Source organism: Megalobrama amblycephala, linkage group LG11 (genome assembly GCF_018812025.1).
Source record: "Megalobrama amblycephala isolate DHTTF-2021 linkage group LG11, ASM1881202v1, whole genome shotgun sequence".
Taxonomy (NCBI): Eukaryota; Metazoa; Chordata; class Actinopteri; order Cypriniformes; family Xenocyprididae; genus Megalobrama; species Megalobrama amblycephala.
The window spans coordinates 4,191,479-4,217,278 of record NC_063054.1 but is presented as its reverse complement, the minus strand read 5'-3'; the positions used below and the strand labels follow the sequence as shown (position 1 = coordinate 4,217,278).

General features: G+C 38.9%; 1 pseudogene; it reads right to left on the bottom strand.

Moving 5' to 3' along the window:
* Nucleotides 1-239: 239 nt before the first annotated feature.
* LOC125278726 lies at nucleotides 240-4,176 on the bottom strand (annotated as a pseudogene).
* Nucleotides 4,177-25,800: the final 21,624 nt, after the last annotated feature.

Here is a 25,800-nt window from a genome sequence, read left to right as displayed (position 1 = left end):
CTGGTTTCCTGTTTGCGGGCCACTCCTTTTTGGGCTTTCCAGGAACCGGTAAGACACAGAAACGAAACACATACATTAATATTCACACATTTCTTGATTTCACCACCTTATTGAGTGTTCCACATTACCAGCAGTCACCATGGAATGTGCACCTTCCATGTTACTGCTTCTAAGTAAAAACAAACAAAATAAAGATCTTAACAAACATGTCTAAGGTGTTTTCATTTTAACCATGTGTGCTACATCACAGAAGCCTTCCTACTCCGCTTCCTCTTCTTACGTGTGGGAAGTGGAGACTCAGTACCCACCTCCTCTGTGGTCTCTGGCGCGGATTCACGGGCTAGAGCGGGCTCTGGAATGGACTCACTGGCTGGAGCGGATTCACTGACTGGAGCGGGCTCTGAAGTGGACTCACTGGCTGGAGCAGACTCTGGAGTGGACTCACTGGCTGGAGTGGACTCACTGGCTGGAGCGGGCTCACTGGCTGGAGCGGGCTCACTGGCTGGAGCGGGCTCACTGGCTGGAGCGGGCTCACTGGCTGGAGCGGCTCTGGAGTGGACTCATTGGCTGGAGTGGACTCACTGGCTGGAGCGGGCTTTGGAGTGGACACACGGGCTGGAGCAGGCTCACGGGCTGGAGCGGCCTCACGGGCTGGAGCGGGCTCACGGGTTGGAGCGGCCTCACGGGCTGGAGCGGGTACAGGAGGTCTCCGAATCGGCTTATTCTTACACAGATACAGGTAATTGGCGAAGTTCCAAAAATTTAACCTCCCCACCAACTCCATCTCCCACTGCGGTAGAGGGTCATTCAAACAGTTGTTACAAGTGTCCTTGAGGACCGCATCAGGGAGGCTAAACTTCTCCGCCCGTGACCAGAACCTCTGGATAAATGGCCGTATCTTCATACCTCTCTGCCGAAGCACCGCCAAATCCTGGGGATCGCTCCGACTTTGCTGTGTGTTGGTCGGTGACCGGACTCTCTCGCTGCTGGATCCTTGCATGGTGGTTCGTTCTGTCACGGGTGCACACAGAAACAAGATGTTAGGATCCAAGTGCAGAGTATTTTATTAAAGGGTAATCCAAAGTCGTAATCCAGAAACAGGCAAGGGTCAAAATCCAAGGAACAGTCCGCATATAACAGAAAGTCAGAGGAACAGAAGTGCACGTAACAATAATTGTAACGAACCACAAACAAAGGCAGAAACAACTGAGTATAAATAGACAGACACTGATGAGGAAACACAAAACAGCTGGGTGCAATGACATGAGATAATAAGTCCGGGAAGTGCGTTATGGGTAATGAAGTTCACAAGTGGGGTGAGACACAGTCCAGGTTGGAGTGCCCTCTAGAGGCAGACAAGGGCACTCCCAGTAATGATCATGACAAATGCTCTTTCAGTGCTGAAGAGTATAGGGCGCTTCCGTTTCCTCACCAGAGAAGCATTCAGTTTTACGTTTGCAAATTCCGCCATTTAAATAGCGAATCCGCCATGGTGCGAGCCAACTGGCTTTTAAAGGGAATGAGAGATGAGACTCTGATTGGTTTATTGCACGTTACACCCAAAACACACCCATTACTCATTAAGAATAGGGACAACCCTTTTAGACCATGAGCCGGGCGGCGCTGAATATTTTTCCTGTCCTTAAATTAGCACTTGCGCCGTGCACTTTAGACCATGCGCTTAGATCATTAAAATAGGGCCCTTTGTGTTTTACGTTGATTATTTGTTGTTTGTGTGTGTTTTCTTTTAATTATGAGCCAATTATTAATTTATTTTTTTATTTTTGTTAGCTATATTTTTAAATGTCCTATTGGTTTTCATACAGAGAAAGGTACGTTTCAATTGATCAAGGCTTTGTATTGCTTATTGTGAATTTATATAATTAAGTACAATAGCCTACATTAAATACATAATATACTCTGTGTCTTTAAGGACTATTTGTAAAAACATGAACAAAGAAAATAATACATCCATATACAGTCAAATGGGAAACACTTTACAATATGTTACACATTTATTAATAGCCACACCTGTTAGGAAATATGGTTGTCAATACAAACATTGACTCTGTGAATGAAGCAAAGTATATATATATAATATTAAAGATAAAGAGTAATATAAAAAAAAAAAAATAAAATAAAGAAGAAATGTGCATATGACACTTACCTGAAGCCGGTATAGAGCCGATACTGTCACTGGCTTCACTCACTCCCACTTTACCCACTATCCTGTAGCGGATCAAGTACTGCTTTCCAAACTCCAGTCCAGTCAGGGTAAAGTCTTCATCAGATGTGTTTTTGGCAAGCCTCTGTTCCTCAGCGCCAGAACCTGCTTTTACCTGCTGGTACTCCACTCTGTACCGCACAGTTTCTCCAGTTGGGGACTTCTGCAGTTTCAGGGACACACTGCGCTCCAGCACATTCTTCACTATTGGTGGGGGAGGCTTCGACACGAGCTGGAACTGTGTGTCTGTCAGCTTCCCTTTTTTATACAGATAGATAGAGGAGCCTGGACTGGATGGATCAGAGATGGCAGAAATAATAAATCTGTATCTCTTTTCATTTTTATTAGCCTCTGAAAGTTAGTTCTCTCTTATTTTTGAGATGACATCAGGATAGTGGATCCACTTTTTGACAGACGGTAACGTGCAAGAACTCGCGTTCATTGCCACATCTAGATCTTTCAACTTAGCAGATTCCACAAACCCCTTCAGGGTTGAAAGATACTGGTCTTCATACTTCAGAGATGTGAAGGTCAAGCACACTACAACATCAGTATTAGGATCAAGGAGGATGGTGTTGAGACGGTCTGAGTCTTCAGTTAGGATTCCCTCCAGAACCTTGGTGTGAGAACTCAAGAGGTTAAGTTCAGACTTTGCATGATCCAACCACTGGTTAATCATGTCAGGTTTAAAAGGGGAGCTGTAGTGGATCTTCAGGATGTCTTCCAATGAATTTTCCTCCTTTTCTCCTCCTCGAATAGCAGGCAAGACCCTAGCCAGTGCTTTCAGGATCAATGTTTTGTAAATGCTAAAAGAGCCCTGAAATGAACAGAGCCTCTCTTTGATGTCTCTGAAAACATTTACCAGTGTATTTCTGAAGAGGTCGTTGCATGTCCTCTCTGCTTCACCCAGCTCCTCGATTACATCTTCAGTGTTGGAAACCAGACTTGTGCTAATTGTTCTCTTCAGTTGAGCAGCTTTTGTATCCAGTAGAGAAAGAGGATAGAGCCAGACTTTTATTGGAACTGCATTCTGTGGATTCTCCTTCAGGAGAACAGGGAGTTTCTTGTATACCTCTACAGCCTCCATGTAAGTGGTGGGGCTCTTCTCAAGGCGGACGTCACCATAAAATGTGCAGACGACATTTTCAACCATTTTCTTATGACCATCTGTCATTTTTAATGGTGCTTCTCCCTCAACAGAAAATCCAGGGATCTTCTTGACCATAGCATTCAGTTCTCTCTCAATCTCCTGCTTGTTTTCCTCTTCTGAAAAGGTCCAGTCAAACACCATGAAGGCTTGAGCTCCGTACAGTACAGCCGTGACCACATGAGTTGCAGTTTTCTGGTCAAAGACCTCAGGGTAGATGATCTGGCCCATGTGAGTCATAGTGAGCTGTTCAAATCTGGAGGTTTCACTGTAATACATTGTAACTCTGGACTGTTGGTTTGAGGATTTGGTGTTACGCAGAAACTTGGCAGATCCTCCGACTTCCACCAGCCCTCCCAGAAAGCTGGCCTTCAGTGAAGCACTCACATCCAGGAGACTGGACTTACTAGAGAGAGAGTCGGAGCTACTGAACTTCAAATCTGTCATGAGCTGAGGACGACTATCCAAATCTTCACTCAGTGACTTCATATCCCACAGAGTAACACCTGAAATGAGAAATGGCTTTAACAGTTACATATGAGGGCGCAGTGGACTGTTGAAGTAAACATGCCGATTTTGTATCTATAATACAACTAATTTTATGTTTGGGTGCTTCATTTCATGTCTCAAAATGACCACACATGTACTGTTTTGTTGATTCACATTTTGGTGAAAAAGGGAGTAAAAAGCACTTTAGTAGGTACCATACACCACCTGGAATGAAGGTGTCCTTGCGGCAGTCATAAAGCATACCGGGAAACAGAGGTCTTCCTAGAGCTGCAACTTCAATGTGCTTTGATGCCATGACTGCAGAAAATAACAATGAACAATGGAGATATTTATACATTTGAAGTTAAATAATGACTACTTTATCATTCTCAAATATAAAAAACCCAAAAGAGATCCACACATGATAACTGGCCTAAAAGCTCAAAAGAATTTATTGTCCATAGGCCACAAAAAGTGCAAAGAGTGCAAAACGTTTTTGGGATCAACCCTTCATCAGTGCTGTGTTTCCAAGCATACACCTGCGTCCATTTAATATTGCCGTAATCATTATAATATGCCGGACATTGATTATCACACCATAAAGGTAAATGGATACAATGCTACATACACATTACAACCATACCCATAATCTATTCAAAGCTTTTAAAAAAAAAAAGAATATCATAAATATACACATGATTTTAATACTTTCAAATTCAAAAACATATCAATATACATCATTTTCATTCTTGAATCTCACAAAAAATACCATGCAAAATGAATACAAATATCACATGATTGAATCTTACATGATCTTTTAATCAACAAAATGCAAGTAAAAAATCAGCAAACTACTGAGATTTAATTCTTCGTTCATACCTAGAGGATATAAATATCAAAGATCAAAGATCCACTCTGTAAAAGTCTCCGCTCTATATTATCACCTCTGTTCTCATCATCACTGTGTTATGTGCTCAATAAGTACAAAGTTTAAATCTGAGACTTAATTGGACATTTCATTAAAGTGACGAGCAACCAGAGATTTCTGGTCTTTTCTTCTAATTGCACTCATATGTTCAATAATGCGCGTCTTAGTTTGTCCGTTATGCTTAGTTCACACTACAGGATTTTAAGCCCGATTTAAAATTTCTTGAAACGTAATCTAATTAGGTGTTTAGGCATAAATAAAGGCATAAATCCTTCTTTCATTAAATGCAGTCCATTAAATAATTTCTCACCATTATCTGCAATAAAATGGCATATGCATCTGATTAGTTTGAAGATATATTTTATTTCCTAATGCATTTCGAGTCTCCCTGCAATACTGTTGAGATCTAAACCCCTCATAATCTGTTGGTGTCTATTCACACTGTCATAACATTACCTGTTCGTATCATTTTAAAGTGGTGTCTCACCTGGGTCCTTCGGTGTATTCGGTATGTTAAGAAATGAAGTCGTCTGGTAATGTCTTCAGTTGAAGTCTGAAGCCAACTGTGTTCTTTGCTCATATTTATACTATTGTTCAGGAGATGTTTATTAACTCTTTCATGCATGAATTATAACCTCAGTCAGGATTTTTTCTATGTGTTTTTATTTCTCTTAAGGCACGAAAAACAAAATTCGAAATGCAATTTTTTACACCTATTTTCAGAGAGATTTCCAGACGTCCACTTGAGTGGACTGGATGCGTTTATGGTTTAAACTGAAGAGATACTGTATTAAACATAATACAGTAATAACACAGAAATATTGTGTGTATTTAACAAACCAAACAATAAAATTATATAAAATCATCAACTATAAAAAATATGCAAAAAAATATAAATGCGAAATATTGCAAATGCAATTGATGGAATCACTTCATGTTCTGATATAAGAGATCTCTACAGCCTCTCAAGGTAACTGTGGGAACCCAATTCAGGGGCCAGTTGTTCAAAAGTAATCTGATCGGATTTTGGCCATTGGATTGGATCAAATCTTGAAAATGGGTTGTTCAAAAGGAAAAAGGGATTCTGAAATCAGATTAGATCACGGAATCCAATCCTAGTTTTAATCTGGATCAAACCTTCAGTTTGTGTTGTTCAAAACTTTGATCCAAAAAAACAGGATTATCCTGATCCCAACAGGGGGTAGGATTTCGAGGTGGATTCCAGGTGGAAAATGTAGTAAAACTTTAAAACTGGTAAAAAAAATACAACATTTATATCATGTAATATACATACACATTTTTTTATTTTGCTCTTGATTAGTTTAACTGTTAAATAAATTAGAAGTAGACATTAACCTACATATTTAGCCTTTCGGTAACCTACTGTAAAGTAAAAAAGATTTTGGTGCCATAAAACAATCCCCAAACAGATGTAAATATCCAACAAAAATATTATATTTAATTCAAAATCCATATTCTCTCTATCATCATGTCCCTTTAGGGGCTCCGTAGAGCACTGTTAATCCAGATTTGGTAATCTGGAAAAGTGTGTATCTGGATCATGGTGATCCAATCCAATTTTTCTTTGAAAAACCAGCACAAAAGTAAGATGGATTACCTGATCCTGGATAGCAAAACATGGGATTTCCAAATCCAGATCATTCTGATCCAGATTAAACTTTTTGAACAACTGGCCCCAGATGCTTCCTCAACTGTACCAGAGTATGTCTATTTACTCTTATTAGCTGATAATTCTGATTATGTTCAAGATGGACACATTTCTAACACAGCTCTCCTCTGAGAAAACCTAGTGATCAGGTGTTTTCATCAGAAATGAGCAGTGTTGGGGTAACGCATTACAAGTAATGTGCATTACGTTATCAGATTAATTTTTGATCTAACAAGTAATGCATTACAAATAATGTGCATTACATAATCAGATTACAGATTACTTTTTGATATTACGAGTCAAGTAATGAATTAAAAGTAATGTGCAGCTTTGGATGGAGGAGGGTAATTAGCTCCTGAGAAATGCGATAGCTGCTGATAATACTGAGGAGCTTATGTATGGATGCTGTGATAGGCGTTGTAGAAGGAATGGATTGATATACCGGAGCAACTTGGCATTTCTGACTGGCCATCGGCCATCTTGGTTTGGAGGAAGAAAAAATCGACATACAACGGCTTGCCACTTGGTGGCAATGTATAGGATGATGCACTAGGGTCCACCGTAGAGGTTGATGTGCAACTATGCTATCCAAACCCATGCATATGCAAGAAAATGCTTTTTGAATATCTGTCTGCTGTAGTGACCTCTATGCATGAAGGGGTTAAAGCATTTTCACAGGAAGAAAACCTTCCACAGAAATTTATTATATGGTGTATTGCTCAACAAGAGGATAATTACTTGGCTCTGATTACCATCTATACATCTTTCAGACTAAACCAGTGCCTCCAGTGTTTTGATTTGGGGTTACGGTAATTCCCTTTAAAAAAAAATTTACCGCATTCCAGTCTTCTTTTACATAAATCCTGACATGTTAATTCTTGCAAAGACAGTTCAGTAACACTTTATTTTGATGGTCCCTTTTGAACATTCTGTTGACTTTAAGTAACTTTGCAACATGTTAACTAACTATCATTGGAGTATTAGTAGGCTGTCTGCTTAATATCTGCTAACTCTTTATTGTGATGGTCCATCTACAGACATACTATAAGTAACTTCACAACTACATGTCAACTTATTCTAACCCTAACCATATCAGTCTACTAACACTCTACTAACAGTCTAATGAGAGTTAATAGACATGTTGGTGCAACGTTACTTACAGTCAACAGAATATGGGGTCAAGCCACCTTTATTTATAATTTAATGATTTTATGATGCAGATTGTGTCAAAGCAGCTTTACAGTGTTGACAGGAAAATAATGAGGCTGCACAGCAGCTCTAGAAGAAAATGGTGTCATTGTCCATCTTACAGTTTTTTTCAACTGCTTACACACATTATCATGTCATCGATTTGATTTGATTCGATATCGCAATGCATTACGATGTGCTGCAATATTAGTACTGCACATGGCTACATTTTCATCAGTGAATACAAGCAGTCAATACAAGAATGTATGAACTCCCTTTTTATTTTATCTGCTCCAAGAAAATGCACTTCCTGAATGTAGTCAAACAAAACTTAATTCTGAACACAGCAGATGACAGCAGCATTTAGAACTAATAATCACTAGTAAATACTAAAGCGCATGAAACTGTCAAGTAGTGTACTTAAGTTACAATAATGCTCACACACACGCACCCACACAATTGCTCGCACACACACACTCACACGCTGTAAATGTTAAAATAGTGGGTATAATTTTATTATACACTTTTGTGTTTCGCCTTCCTCCGCCATTTTACACAGATTCTCAACAAACCCATCTCCATACCGGCATGATGAATCTGACCTTCACCCAAATGGAGCTGGATTAAATATTTTGACTGTTCTGATCTCAATCTGACTTCTGACCTGTAACGCTGCCTGAATTATAATCACACCATGTTTGTTTGTTGGCTAGAGATGAACTGCCCTCCCAACTGAGCCGAGTTTCTCCCAAGGGTTTTTTTCTCCATTTTGTCACCTGATGGGGTTTGGGTTCTTGCCACGGTCGCCTCTGGCTTGCTTAGTCGGGGACACTTAATATTCAACAACATTATTGATCTGACTGTATTGACGCTGCTGTATGAGAACTGAGCTGGATGATGAAATCACTGTTTTCTCCAGAGCTGCTCTATAGATCAATTAACTAAATTAATAACATTTTTACAACAGAAATGAATCAACACTGAACTTACTTAAGCTGGACAATGACACTTTTCTTCTAGAGCTGCTGTACAGATAAACCAATCTTTGTTGCATTCATTTCCTGTTTTTTTCTGTAAAGCTGCTTTGAAACAACCTGTATTGTAAAAAGAGCTATATAAATGAAGGTGACAAGCACATATGCAACATAAACTAATAAATATACTAAAATGTATTTGAAATACGTTTATTTTATGCTACGTATACAACAAATATATTTATGTATTTATTTACTAAATATACCCTGCAGTTGTACTTTTGGTATACTAAACTGATAAACCTAAAGTCTTTTAAATTGGAACAACGAAGTTTGTACTTAATGCACTTTAGATATCCAGAAGTAGTGCGGCTATATACTTGAGTATATTTGATTGTGCTAAAGTGGAACTATTGAAAGTATACTTTATGTACCCATTAAATATCTTATATTTAAATTATACAGTGATCATACTATCCTTATTATCCATAGTTATCCTTGTAGGGCATGTATTTCAAATCTGACAATGATGAAACTATTTGGTTTGATATGGGTCCGTGTACGTTTTGATAGTTTGTTTTCCAATTTGAAATGAAATACGCAGAAACGAGAAAACGGGCGTTTCCCGTTTTTTCGTTTGTTTAAAAAAAACGGGAAAACGAGATTTTGACTTGATTTTCGTTTTTTCGGGTCACGGATAGAAAACGGAAACACGACTTCAAAACTCGTTTTCCACATGTGGGCGGTCATTACACGCCCCTTTCAGCCGATTGGTCAATCAAATCTGAGCCAGTGACGTCATCTTCAGTTCGTTCAACAAAATAATAGTCCTCTGCCGCTATATCAGTAGATGTCATAAATCGGCTTTCTTCTGTGCAACCTTTTGTTTGCACAGATAAAAAAAAAAAAAAAAAGTTTTAAAAAACTACATAATTAAGTCTGTTTTTAAGCTGTCATTGTGTTTTTAAAATGTAAAATGTAAATGCCTCAACATCTGTTACCAAGCACATGACATCCTTTGGGCTACTACCACCGATCAATAGGCTATACATAGACTATTCTCTATAGATCAGTGGCTGCACTCATTTTATTTATTTTTTTCTTATTTTAATGTTTTGTTTACATTTTATACATTTAAGTTCAATCATTTAGCGGACGCTTTAGACTATGCAGTCATATTAGAAAATAGGCTATCCACTAGGTGGCAACACCTAATAACGGTATCACCATCGGGGGCTTTTTAGTTTTCCTTAGCTTATAAATGGTCATACAGATTTTATCTCTTAAACACTTTTATGAACACACTGAACATTATTATATGTCACAGTTTACTTGCTATCCTAACTTTTTCTGTCTTTCCTTCGCTTTTGAACGAATTAGCTATAAATGGCCCTGAACATTTTACTTTCAATTTCAATTTAACGGCTATTGGCGATTCTGCGTCAATTGCTTTAGTGGACAACAGCAAAACAAAAACTCTCGTATATTAAACATAGAACTTTTATTATCTTTGTAATTATTTTATTATCTTTTATCATTTTTGTAATTATTTTATTTTGTAAATATTCGTGGCTTAAACAGCGGGAAAATTTACTGTATGCAGTTCTGTGGATGTTTTGAAAAACTTAAACTAAACGAAAATTATTGTTGACTTGTCAATAATTTCTGTTTTTTCCCCCTGACTTTCAACTGATGCGATCATCATCATTTCATTAACCGACAAGATTATAGTAAATTAGAATTAAACGAAATTTGATAAATGTCTGTGAATCATTAAAAAAAATCCCAGGGATTTAGTTTTAGCCTACATGAAACAAATAGCAGAATAAACAACAGAACATGAGGATTCATCATCATCACGCACCTGCAGCGCTTCTGTGAACCTAGAACAAATGATTCAATTATATAAAAGGAATAAATAGCCTATGTCTATGCGCGAAATTTATTTCACTTAATTAACATATTACCAAAATGAAAGGTTTCCTTTCTGTGAACTTCTCAAAAATGAACCGACACTCATATTGTCGCATTTTTTCCCTGAGACGGCAGAAAAAAATGTCTTTATTTTACGAACAATCTTTTGTTTTTATTATGAGTGTACAAAAATAATAGGCCTATTTAACCCTTCACAGATTCGAATGGTGTTACATATATTTGAACATAAATGTCTGAGTATTTTAAGTTGTTTCCGCTTTTATAAGAAAATTCAAGTGAACGCATCGGCGCCTCACGCACACACAACATCAGTTTTAGTAACATAACAGCCTGTTAACTGTCAAAATAACATACATTCAACCAAATATAAAAAGTTATACTGCTCATTTTAAGTAGTCTGTGTAGGCTACAATAAAAGCGTTTAAATAATAAATATAGTTTAGCCTCCAAATCGTGAATACTGAAACATTTGGATTTGTGTCAAATTAGAGAGGTATAACGCCGGTTTCTGTTTCAGTTCAGCTTTAAATTAATTCGTTTTGGCTTAACATTTATATATTATTTTTGTCATAACTAAAATAGCTATGTAGCTGTAATTTTGATCTTTAATGTTTGATCTTTACATATTCCCTCAATCTTTTAACCAGGGTTAACATTAGCCTATAATTCAGCAGGCAAAGTTAGGCTATATAAAATAAATAAATAAAGAGAGATGAGCAATTGTTCGTTTTTCCAAATTTCTTACACTACTTATTTATTGTGATTTATTCTATTTATTCAAAATTGAATAAAATAAAAACTGTAGTTTTTTTTTAATCTGTGCTTTTCATCCGCTCCTCTGTGTGGGTACTAGTGCAGTTTCACTATGCATATTAAACTACAAACAGCATTACAACAGTCTGTGTGCTGATTAACATTTCTGAAATAAATATTTCTGTGAAATACGCGTTAGGTTGCACAGAAGGAAGCCGATTTATGACATCTACTGATATAGCGGCAGAGGACTATTATTTTGTTGAACGAACTGAAGATGACGTCACTGGCTCAGAATTGATTGACCAATCGGCTGAAATGGGCGTGTAATGACCGCCCACATGTGGAAAACGAGTTTTGAAGTCGTGTTTCCATTTTCTATCCGTGACCCGAAAAAACGAAAATCGAGTCAAAATCTCGTTTTCCCGTTTTTTTTAACAAACGAATAAACGGGAAACGACCGTTTTCTCGTTTCTGCGTATTTCATTTCAAATTGGAAAACAAACTATCAAAACGTACACGGACCGATATGCCTGAGGTTCTCTAGTCTTGTTTTTCTTGTTTAGACTTGACAGTATTACAGTAGTTGACAGTATTAGTTTTTTACAATCGCTAGGAAACATTTCTCCTTACTTATGTCACTTTTTAAAAACTCTTCACACAGTTCTCCTAACCAACTTTCATCTTGGCACAGCAGTTAATTTCACATTCAAACTGCACTAAATCTACCAAAACACTTCATTCATGTCTCAAATCAACTCATTCATCCAGAACACTAGCAAAGGTTTTCACTCAGCAAACACACTTTGTCAATCATAAAACACTGACCTAAAAAACACTAACATCAGGTAACATTATACAGTGTTTACTTTTGTAAAATTTCTTAACGAAACAAGAAAACACTCTCTATTGTTTATAATTCACTGCAGTTTATGTTACATGAACCATGTTTATGTATCCAGATGGAAGGAAAAGACACACACCGGAAGCAAAATTATGTTTTTAAAAATTGGGGTTTGTTTAATCTGACTGTTGTTTTTTTTTTTTTTTTTTTTTGGCAGTGGTCGATGGGAGCATAAATAATAAGCAAGCTTACAGAAACAGATTTTGGACAGTTGAAGATTTCACTAATTACACCATACAAAAAGGGGGGAAAAATTACAATCAAATGTTGCAAAGATAAGTTAAGACAATCGTTAGTGTCATTTTTCAAATCAGCTAGGTGTAATTCAAACGAGCACATGTAACCCCCGATGAAGTACAGTAAAATAAAAGATAAAAGAGTCCACCGGGAATAACCAAATTCACAATTTTGCATGGTTGCAAAACAGCTTTACATGCATATAGAATGTAGTTACAAAAGTAAAGATATATAATTATGACAAATAAAGAAAACAACATATAGGCCTGGTTTCACAGACAGGGCTTAGACTAAACCATAATTAGACCTTAGTTCAATTAGGGTATTTAAGTAGCTTTTATAAATGTAACCTAGAAAAAAAAAAAACATTATTGGTGTACATCCTGAGACAAAACAATGGCACTGACATATTTTAAGATATGTCAGTGCAAGGGGTTAGTCCATTTGAAGTGATGAAAGAAATTCACATATACTTGATCAGAAGTTACAACCCGAATTCTGGAAATGTTATATGTTATAAATGTTGAATAAAATGAAAACTTTCAAATCACATGAGCCAATATTTTATTCACAATAGAACATAGATAACATAACAAATGTTTAAATGGAGAAATTTACACTTATCCACTAAATGAGTTCATTTCAAATTTGATGCCTGCTACAGGTCTCAAAATAGTTGGGACGGGGGCATGTTTACCATGGTGTAGCATCTCCTCTTCTTTTCAAAACAGTGTGAAGACATCTGGGCATTGAGGTTATGAGTTTCTTGCCTGATATATTTCCAGCTGCTGAAGAGTTTTTGGTCATCTTTAACATATTCTCTATAGGTGAAAGATCTGGACTGCAGGCAGGCCAATTCAACACCCGGACTCTTCTATGACAAATCTATGCTGTTGTAATAGCTGCAGTATGTGGTTTTGCATTGTCCTGCTGAAGTACACAAGGCCTTCCCTGAAATAGACATCATCTGGAGGGGAGCATATGTTGCTCTAAATCCTTTACCTTTCAGCGTTTATAGTGTCTTCCAAAACATGAAAGCTGCCCATACCGTATGCACTTATGCACCCCCATACCATCAGAGATGCTGGCTTTTGAACTGAACGCTGATAACATGCTGGAAGGTCTCCCTCCTCTTTAGCCCGGAGGACACGACATCCATGATTTCCAACAAGAATGTCAAATTTGGACTCGTCTGACCATAGAACACTTTTCCACTTTGAAACAGTTAATTTTTAATGAGGCTTGGCCCACAGGACATGACGGCGCTTATGGACCATGTTCACATATGGCTTCCTTTTTACATGATAGAGCTTTAGTTGGCATCTGCAGATGGCACGGCGGATTGTGTTTACCGACAGTGGTTTCTGGAACTGTACTTGGGCCCATTTAGTAATGTCATTGACACAATCATGCCGATGAGTGATGCAGTGTCGTCTGAGGGCCTGAAGACCACGGGCATCCAATAAAGGTCTTCGGCCATGTCCCTTACGCACAGATTTCTCCAGTTTCTCTGAAACTTTTGATGATGTTATGCACTGTAGATGACGAGATTTGCAAAAATGACATTGAGGAACATTGTTTTTAAAGTATTCCACAATCTTTTTACGTACTGAAGATAAAATAGTGAAACAATAATAATACAGCATTATAACATTTAATCTAATCTCAGCTAATTATTTACCATATAAATGCTTATTGTTTCAGCTATTTGACTTCTGTTACAGTGAAATATTACAGGGATGGTAGTGCATAAATGTGCTTATACTGTATAGTACTAGCCAGCATTTTAGATTATTACACAATAGAATAAACAATAGAAAAGGTGGATTATTCTGAATGGAAAGTTCCCTATCAATCAGTCACATCCAACGTTACCTCAGTGACTGATGAATTGGGATCTTGCCTGAGAGCCCAGTCACCTTCAGGTGGTACAGAACAAGTCAATGGACATTGGCGAGTGAGATTTGCATTGCGAACTACACCCGTGCCACGGTTATATGAGGAAGCATGTGAAACTCAGTCATTAAGCTTTCACTTCAAAGCCGAGCGTGCTCTGCTTTCATCTTTCATGTTGGGAGTTTGTATTTATATAAATCAAAGCTGGTGTCATAATTTTGCGATTAGAGAAAGCATATGTAATCCTGACCTTGAACTACTGTGTATTACTTTGCGGCTGTATTATTTGCCAAGGGAATTTACCAATATATTTGTTTGTGCAGTGTGGGAATGTTCATAGGGTGTCAAGTCAAATTGCAGATTGTGTTCACAAGCACTTACAAATTAACCCTGATGCACCTCTATTGATTCTTGGATTCTCTCTGGATTTGTCAGGAAATGAACACGGAGAGAGGATCCAAGTGCAAGTAAAACAATATTTATTGACAGAATACGCTGTACAATAACTTCACTCCAAATGGGCAGTCGTTGCAGTGACTGAGGCGTGCTGAAGCAATGTCGTGTGGAGGCAGATGAACAGGGTGGCGCAGGGCTGCAGCGGGTATCAGAAACCAAGGATAATCCAACCCAGACGTGGACACAAGACGATAGTCCAGAAATCCAGGAAACGGGAAGTGAAACACGGAACACACGACACCGGGACAGCCTGCAACGAACTGACAAAGACACCATGTAGACACGCACGAGATATAGTAAACACAGAACAAGACACGGCTGGCAGCACATCACAATCAAACAGGTGGGTGACGCCCACACAATCAGTAACCACAGGCAACACACCACAACCACAAGAGGGCGAGTAAGTGAACCCATGAACCGTGACAGGATTAGAGAGATCCTTAACAGGGTTTTTTCAAGATGTGAAGTGTGGAACAAGGAAAAATAATATCCTTGACAAGTGTTATGGCAATATTAAGGATGCTATGTAGCTAAAGCCAGTCCCCCCAATGGCTTACAGGTTGGGGGACTCAGGGCAGCACAAAAGGACCTTAATCAGCAATTGAGGACATAATATAGTGAATGGACTGAACAACTGTGAAACTCAATTCAGGGAATGACCAACATGACCCCAACAAGGAATCCATTGTTTGCCGGTAATGAAACTAATAGGGCAAATAAAGTTAATAACCATTATATGAGATTCGAGACTGACATTTTTAACCCTCTGGTTTTTAAATTTTTACATTATTTGCTTCATCAGAATGGGATGAAAGTTGGTGACTTTTGTTGCATTAGCTATGTGAACACACACACACACACACACAAAGAAAAAGTTAAAAAGTCGTAAAAAAATAGTCACACTTGGCTCCTTCGCGGTCAAAAATGACCGCCATAGGAAATGAATGGGAAATATGAAAAAATGCCAAAACACAGAGAAGCTTTTGGTGGTACAAACTACAAATCAGCCACTGTGCAGAAAAAAGTGAACAGCAATGAAGGGACACTCTAAAATGTCAAGAGTGCAAAATAGACACATTGTCTGTTAAATTAATTAATGAGCAACTGCAGCAGGATGTTAAATAACTGCAATAGCTGGTACAACAGGCAACTGAGGGTTGTGTTGAGTGGTTATAATTAAGTATTCAATTATTTTAATTTTATGATGCAGGATTATAGGAATAGAATGGTTGTTAATGTTGTATGTTATATGTCGAGCCAGTGAGCTCGTGCCAGTCCCTCCAAGCATCAGCTGAAGCAGCGTTCCTGAGATGGGCGACCCAGAGATGGAGGGAGCTGCTCTTCAGGAGACGGTGGGTGGGAGGAGGATGGGTTTTCCCCGGAGGAAGGCCAGATGGAGAATCAGAGACTTATTGCACATCTTGTAAAAAGGGGCATAATAGGTGCCCTTTAGTGTTTTTTGTGACCTTATTTCTGTCACGATCATTACTGGGAGTGCCCTTGTCTGCCTCTAGAGGGCACTCCACCCAGACTGTTCTCACCCCTTTTTCACCTGTCAGAACTACATTACCCATACACACTTCCCGGACTCATTATCCCATTTCATTGCACTCAGCTGTTTTGTGTTTCCTCATTTGTGTCTGTCTATTTATACTCAGTTTTTTCTGTCCTTGGTTGTGGTTTTTTATATTTTGTTACGTTCACTTCTGTTCTCTGGCTTTCTGTTTATGTGAACTGTTTTCTTGGATTTTGACCCTTGCCCGTTCTGGATTACGATTTTGGATTACCCTTTAATGTCTTCAACATCTTGTGTCTGTGTGCTTACGTGACAGAACAAACCACCCATGCAAGGATCCAGCAGTGTGGGATTCCGAATCCTTCCTCCAGCCACTACGAGGGAGCGATTGGATCAACTGCGGGCGTTGAGGGCTCTACGCCAAGAGGAATGAGAGGTAGGATGCTTCGCCAAGATCTTTTGGACGATGGCGGTGGGGCTGGGTTACAATGACATGGCTTTGAAGGATGTTTTTAATTGTTGCCTTGACGATCCTCTGCCTCAATGTGAGATGGAAGGGCTACAGATTTTGGATTTCTGGAGATTCGCAGCATATCTCCGCCATCGGAGACAATGGGCAATGCCGGGTCAACCAGAACCTTATCGTAGAGACTTTCCAACTGAGCCTCCCGCAGAGAGTCAAGACCCAGGCCCTCTGAGCCCCACTGGTAAGCGTAGGCTAAGGCGAAGGAGATCCGCCCATGAGTCCACTCCAGAATCCACTTCAGTCCATGAGTCTGCTCCAGAGCCCGCTCCAGTCAGTGAGCCCGCTCCAGTCAGTAAGCCCGCTCCAGTCGGTGAGCCCGCTCCAGCCAGTGAGCCCGCTCCAGCCAGTGAGTCCGAAACAGTCAGGGAGTCTGCTCCAGCTAGTGAATCCACTCCAGAGTCCGCTCCAGCCAGTGAGTCCGCTCCAGCCAGTGAGTCCGCTCCAGCCAGTGAGTCCGCTCCAGCCAGTGAGTCCGCTCCAGCCAGTGAGTCCGCTCCAGCCAGTGAGTCCCCTCCAGCCAGTGAGTCCCCTCCAGCCAGTGAGTCCCCTCCAGTCAGTGAGTCCACTCCAGAGCCCGCTCCAGCCAGTGAGTCCGCTCCAGTCAGGGAGTCCGCTCCAGCTAGTGAATCCACTCCAGAGCCCGCTCGAGCCAGTGAGTCCGCTCCAGTCAGTGAGTCCACTCCAGAGTCTGCTCCAGTCAGTGAGTCCGCTCCAGCCAGTGAGTCCACTCCAGAGCCCGCTCCAACCAGTGAGTCCACTCCAGAGCCTGCTCCAGTCAGTGAGTCCGCTCAAGTCAGTGAGTCCACTCCAGAGCCTGCTCCAGCCAGTGAGTCCGCTCCAGTCAGGGAGTCCGCTCCAGCTAGTGAATCCACTCCAGAGCCCGCTCGAGCCAGTGAGTCCGCTCGAGCCAGTGAGTCCAGTGAGTCCACTCGAGCCAGTGAGTCTGCTCCAGCCAGTGAGCCCGCTCCAGAGCCCGCTCCAGCCAGTGAGTCCGCTCCAGAGCCCGCTCCAGCCAGTGAGTCCGCTCCAGAGCCCACTCCAACCAGTGAGTCCACTCCAGAGCCCGCTCCAGTCAGTGAGTCCGCTCCAGTCAGTGAGTCCGCTCCAGAGCCTGCTCCAGCCAGTGAGTCCGCTCCAGCCAGTGAGTCCAGTGAGTCCACTCGAGCCAGTGAGTCCAGTGAGTCCACTCGAGCCAGTGAGTCCAGTGAGTCCGCTCCAGCCAGTGAGTCTGCTCCAGTCAGTGAGCCCGCTCCAGAGCCCGCTCCAGCCAGTGAGTCCGCTCCAGAGCCCGCTCCAGCCAGTGAGTCCAGTGAGTCCACTCGAGCCAGTGAGTCCGCTCGAGCCAGTGAGTCCAGTGAGTCCACTCCAGCCAGTGAGTCCAGTGAGTCCACTCCAGCCAGTGAGTCTGCTCCAGTCAGTGAGCCCGCTCCAGCCAGTGAGTCCACTCCAGAGCCCGTTCGAGCCAGTGAGTCCACTCCAGAGCCCGCTTCAGCCAGTGAGTCCACTCCAGAGCCCGTTCCAGCCAGTGAGTCCAGTGAGTCCGCTCCAGCCAGTGAGTCCACTCCAGTCAGCTCTTGTGTTCATTTCAGTTTCAAATGATCAAGTCATTTTCACTTGGAAAATGAAGCGTTGTTGTTGTTCTTCTTCTTCTTCTTCTTCTTCTTCTTCTTCACATTCTAAAGATTGTGACTGTAAGTGGGGAAAAGATAATCACGTTAGAGAGGACCTATTATGCCTTTGTCAAAGTCTTAATGTTGTTTTGTTGTTTTCATGCTTGAATGTTGATTATTTTCCTCATATTCTCCATTGTTGCAGCTCCTCTCTTCCCAGTCTGTCAGTAACGCTCTCTATGAAGCCCCTCCTTCTGAACAGCACAATGTCACTTTTTGTCTTTGCAGAGCTTTTTCACGCTCAAACAGCAACACTACACACTAAAGAAAGATGAACATGGGGGAAAAACAGAATCAGACCCCTTTGAGTGCACCTGCTTGTCAATGAAGCCCTTTCCTGTGGACAGGTCTGGGAACAGTGTCGGGGGATGAGGGGAATCCACTGAGATCAACTATGGCATTTCCCACTCATTGATCCTAGCTTTGTCTCGGGACCCGTGATTTCAAGCAGAGTTATTGTAGCACAATTACAGCTTCTGCCAAATGTGTCATCAAGTATAGAAGAGTCACTGAAGACTCTCAACATGAAAATAGCAGTTTGTATTATAAACAGTTATAAACAGCCCTGAAGACTAGCAGGTCCAGATCCTGTGACCGGGCTTCTGCGTGCACATCACAGCATCATGTTTTAGTCTTACTCTAGAGACTCCCTCTAAAATAAGCAGGCACAGGTCAACCCAGTAAATAATGCACATGACGGCCCAGGTCGGCGGACAAGCGTTTCTGGCCTGTTTTATAAAAGAATGACTAAACCACCAGCCTTAAGCAGGAGTTGAGCTCCATTTATCACACGCTCCCTTAAAGGATTACTCCACTTTTAAATAAACTTTTTGCTGATAATTTACTCACCCCCATGTCATCCAAGATGCCCATGTCTTTCTTTCTTCAGTCGAAAAGAAATTTTTGATGTAAACATTCTAGGATTTTTCTCCATATCATTCATTTCAATGGGCACCAAACGGTTGAAGGTCCAAATGGCAGTTTCAGTGCAGCTTCAAAGGGCTTTAAACGACACCAGACGATGAATAAGGGTCTTATCTAGCAAAATGACTGGTCATTTAAAAAAAAAAAAAAAAAAGTTTAAGTTTCATAAGCACAAATGCTGGCTTTGCTCTTTTCTCAGATGCGCGTTCGTGACGTCACGTAATACGCAATTACGTTGAAAAGGTCACGGTTGACGTAGGCGGAAGTATCGAGTCAGTGTTTACATTACAAATGTGCGGAAGGAGGATCGTATACACATATTCAAATGTCTTTGTGTCAGTTTATTGTTTAACCCTTTGAGCGGTACGTTTCCACATATGGGATGTTTATTTCTGTGCCCCTGGGCGTACGGTTCCACATATGGGATTTAGATTGTTCAGCGACGTCACATAACTGCTAGATTCAAACTGTGCTTTCGTGCTCTGGCTGCGAGACGGACACGCACTCATCACAGCTATGTAGTGTTTTCAGCCACATAATGTTTCTTTTAAGATTTCAAACATTTAAATACGCATAAGCACCATTAAACAATACATTTGGAGTTTATAAAATACACACTGATGTCAGACGTCAGTGGAAGCATCAATAAACAGTGAATTCAAATATAATTTGCCGACATTTATTCATATCAGACACACATAATGGGTCTAAGTAACTATAAAGTTTACTCTCTTATTCTTCCAGTTCACCAGCCACTTGCATATATTTCAGGAGAAACTGATGTATTCACCTGCTGTAAATCAGACTGACAGAACTCTGTGAACTGCAGTGCAAACTAATCTCGCATTATAGATCAAGATAAAGATCATTTATAAAGGTTTTTAAACGACAAAACACACTCACTCACACATATTTGAGAATCGGAATGTCATATAGTTGAAGACATATAAGCAAGTTTGCGAATATTTTAAATAAAAAAGGAAAAACAAAATAATAGTGATCCATCTCTTATATTGTTATTGTGGCCAAGTTCAGCGCTCCTGACACGCATGCGTCGCCATGGAAACAATAAGGGCAAACGTTCTAAAATAAGGGTCGCCTTAAAAAAAACTCACTCTGGCAGTCAGTTAGAATATTTTTAACTCACGCTTGAAAGGTGTGCGTATCTTCGGTGTTTTAATATTAGAAAGCCTAAAAGAAAATTTTTTTCAGGACAGAAATTTGTGTTGCCTACGTCAACCGTCAACCGTGACCTTTTCAATGTAATTGCGTATTACGTGACATCACGAACGCGCATCGGAGAAAAGAGCAAAGCCAGCATTTGTTCTTATAAAACTTAAACTTTTTTATTTTTTTTTTAAATGACCGATCGTTTCGCTAGATAAGACCCCCAACCGTTTGTTGCCCATTGAAATGAATGATATGGAGAAAAAATCCTAGAATGTTTACATCAAAAACCTTAATTTCTTTTCGACTGAAGAAAGAAAGACATGGACATCTTGGATGACATGGGGGTGAGTAAATTATCAGCAAAATTTTATTTAAAAGTGAACTAATCCTTTAAGCAGGAGTTGAGCTCCATTTATCACACGCTCCTTTAAAACTGACTGTCATGACACCGTTTCAACACAATGTCCATTTGAAACTAACTCTCCCTGCACACAAAGAAAAGACCACAAGCTGCAGAAATGGCCCTTAGTGGAATACACTATTGCAAATGCTGTTGGTTTGAGAGAGCATGTTAAAGAATATTATGTAAGATGAATAAGGGCACTTTTATTTCAGTGGTGCTTGAGTGTATATATATTATTGTGATAGTGTGATAGTTTTATCTCTCTTTTTTGTTTAGAAAACAAAGCAAAATTAAAACAAGTGATCAAATGCTAAAGTTTCTTTCATTAGTGCAAGCCTAGTCAGTGAGCTACAGATTTATATGAAATTTCAGTCATCTTTAAACTAGCCAGAAAAAAATGTGATGTGGTTTAGTTTTGCCCCACAACTCACATAAACAACTGCCAACAAACCAAGTCAAAAAATCTCAGACTGATTCATTTCTTATGAATGATCTGATGTTTTGGTTTGTGTCCATCAAGATGCAAATAAAAATGTGAAAAAGGTGAACAACTTTCATTTGTAAAAGATGTCTAAAATCACTGGATTATAGACATTAACTCATGATTATTTTTAATATACAATTTTGTGTATTGAATTTCCAGCAAAAATAACTACCATGTCCATGATTCGATCTGAATCAGTTCAATGAGATTTTGGTCTGATCCACCCGCTAAACCCACTGTCAGCTGTTACAGTTCATCTCGTAAGGGCAAAAAATAAGTATTCATATTACAAAATTAAGGGGAAACATAATGAAATGAAATGAAAAAAAAAATGGGAAAAAAAAAAAAAGAAAACATTCAAACTTTGACCAATTCATCCATGGCCAGGAGGTGGATGGAGGAGTTCTTAAAACAGCAAGACTGTGACACAGCACACTAATCTGAAGTTATCATTATTTTCTGGGATGCTGTGTGCTTTTCAGATTCGAGTACTAACTTCAAATGACTTCATTCATATCACTAAAGTCCTATCAGAGGGTTGTTTTGGTGGTATTCGTGTTTAATTTCATAGATAGTCTATGTAGTTTTTGTGTATTTTGGTTTCAGGCTTTAGTTTCACTAATCCAGACTCATGTTCTGGGTCTTGTTCGGTGTAGACACATTAGCAGGCCACAGAGCTGGTGCAAGAAACTGCAGTGGAGAAAAATGAGTGTAGAAATTTGTGAATGACTCCAGACACAAACCTCTGTTACTCAGATGAGTCCATATAAACGCACTTGTCACTAGCTGAATCCTTCAGGAATGAACTGGGTTGTGTGATGCAGTTGTCACTCCTGTTAATAAATGAACTGTGTGTGAACAGAACCAGGTGAAACCATGTTGCCCATGTGAAGCAGAACAAATAACAATGAACCCAAATTGATGTTTCAATGTCAAATGCAAATCTGTTTTTTTCCCTCTCTTTTTCAGCTGTCTTTGGTGGGATGAACGAGGCCAGTGGTTCTCAACTTCTACGGCTGCCCGTTGGCCAACACATTATTTGAAGGACTGGATGTTCTTCATTAAAAACAAAAGTTATCTATGGGGGGAAAGAAAATACAATTGTATGTGAGTTAAATACGTAAAAAATACTTTTAGTCATCCCACAGCCTACTTAGAAGTTATCTGACGCCCTCTAGTGGACACCAGCCTCTGTTTGAGAACGACTGGTCATCAAGCTACGCCTTTGTTTTGAATAGGCCTCTAGCGACCTCTAGCGGACAGAAATCTTACATACTGCACCTTTAAAGGGGTCAGTAAAAGGGGTTAAAGGGGGCAGTCTTGAAACTCCGCCTCCACAGAATAAATCAAGATGGTTTTTCATTGATGAACAAAGCCAAATTATTAAGGAAATCAGAAATAAATACACTAAACAAATACATAAACTTAAATTTGCAAATAAAAATAATGTTAAATGTAATGTTGTACATGTTATAATGACTTGTGATAATGTTATAATGACTTCTATCTGCCAATGCATTAGACAATTTTTTTAGTTGTTTTAAGACAGACAAGTGTCACCACATTTTAAACAGATTTATCAAAGTCTTTATAAAGGGATTTTGTCTTTATACCAGTGCTAAAGTTACTAGATATCTAGTGTCAGCATCATGTTGCAGCAGTTAACGTCAGTACTCCACGTGTTATCTATTAGCAAATGCATAGCAGCCCTGTCCACCTAGGAGAAAAATAAATAGAGAGCTTTTTATTTATGCAAACAGCAACTAACAACTTACCAGTTACTTCTGCAGGCAGCATCTTCATCTGTTTGGATATGATTGGTCAAACTGATTGTAGATGCACTGCCCTGTTGAAAAAAACAGCATATGCTGGTTAAGGTAGGTTTTGAAGCTGGTATGCTGGTTTGAGCTGGTTTATGCTGGTCCTAAGCTTGACTTGGCTAATGAGACAAATGACATCAGAGAAACATCAGTACCCTAGTGAAAAATAAATATACTAAAATGTATTTGAAATACATTTATTTTATGCTAAGTATACTACAAATACATTTACATATGTATGTACTTATTATAAATACCTTGCAATTGTACTTTTGGTATATTAAACTGATATAGGTCTACTTAATGCCTGCTAAATTGGAACAAGTAATTTTGTACTTAATGAAGAATAGTTATCCAGAAATAGTGCTGAGGTCCAACTAAAGATATACTTAACTACTGCGAGTATACTTTAGGTACACTTTAAATATCATACATTTAAATTGTACAGTGATCATACTATTCTTACTAATGGTGATATTCAAAAAAGAAGCCTGGTCGCTTGACCGACAGGAGCAGCTCACACTGTTAGACATTTCAAGGGGTTTTTACATTAACTTACTGGCAACACTGTTGCCAGTAAGTTACTGTAATTAAGATTTACAGTACTATCACCGTATTTCAGTTTTACAGTAACTACATGGTACTGTAATTATGTAATGCGGTGCAATTACTGTAAAAAAACCCAGGTAATCAGTACACTACTGTAATTATTTGTCCTAAATATAGATTTCATAATTTTTATATAGAATTAATTATAGAATTAATTTAATTAAGTACTACTGAGATACAATTCACACAAAATTATTCCAAAATATCATTTTATTTTTTATTTAAAACATTGCATATATATCACAAAATAAACAGTCTGCCAATGCTGGAAAGGATGTGTTAAAAATATAAAATGACATAAAATGATGTAAAGTCAATGGTTGTTTAGCTTATTGTCAAAAAAATATTATAATTAAATATCAAAAATTACATTCAAAAAACTGCAAAATATAAATACATTTTTAAGCAGTCAAAAATGAAATGTCCAACACAGGACAAAATAGTTATTTTCTCAATCTCATTAGGTAACATGACACATAACCCCACTTTCAAAATCATTTCACTATTTCCAAATTTGATTAATGTACACTAGTGGCCAAAAGCACTTAAGTGTCTTAATGTTTTTGAAAGAAGACTGTTCAAGAAACATTTCTTCTTATTATCAATGTTCTCCTCTAAATTCATAAAAAAAAAAAAAAAAAAAAGACAACACACTGTTTTTGTCCACCTTTGGAAATAAATGAACTTCTCCAAAGATTGTGTCCACGAACACAAAATGTACTCAGTCCTTCAGAGGAGATCCCAGCTCTAACACTATATAAAAACATGAGAATGAGAGAGAGAGAATTCTATATTAGTGTCAAATAATTTTTAACCTCCATTTTTAAACTTTTTTTTTTTTTTTTACTATAACTTAAAGGGTTAGTTCACCCAAAAATGAAAATAATGTCATTTATTACTCACCCTCATGCCGTTCTACACCCGTAAGACCTTCATTAATTTCAGAACAAAAATTAAAATTTTAGTTGAAATCCAATGGCTCAGTGAGGCCTGCATAGCCAGCAATGACATTTCCTCTCTCAAGATCCATTAATGTACTAAAAACACATCTAAATCAGTTCATGTGAGTACAGTGGTTCAATATTAATATTATAAAGCGGCAAGAATATTTTTTGTGCAGCAAAAAAACAAAATAACGACTTATATAGTGATGGCCGATTTCAAAACACTGCTTCAGGAAGCTTCAGAGCATAATGAATCAGTGTGTCGAATCAGCGGTTCGGAGCGCCAAAGTCACGTGAATTCAGCAGTTTGACACGCGATCCGAATCATAATTTGACACAGAAGATTCATAACGCTCCGAAGCTTCCTGAAGCAGAGTTTTGAAATCGGCCATCACTAAATAAGTCGTTATTTTGTTTTTTTTTGCCGGACAAAAAATATTCTCATCGCTTTATAATATTAATATTGAACCACTGTACTTACATGAACTGATTTAAATATGTTTTTAGTACATTAATGGATCTTGAAAGAGGAAATGTCATTGCTGGCTATGCAGGCCTCACTTAGCCATTGGATTTCATCAAAAATATCTTAATTTGTGTTCCGAAGATGAATGAAGGTCTTACAGGTGTGGAACGACATGAGGGTGAGAAATAAATGACATTATTTTCATTTTTGGGTGAACTAACCCTTTAAGTATGTGTATATATATATATATATATATATATATATATATATATATATATATATATATATATATATATATAGGTAACATATTTTTGTCAATAGCATATTCAAAAATTTCAGCTGAACTGTAAATTAAATTATGCCAGATTAAATTTTAATACTTATATATCCTAAATTTTGTCCAAAAATGCTGAGATCCATAGAGAGAGAGACTGCAATCGACATTTGGCCAATTTCAGCTTGTCT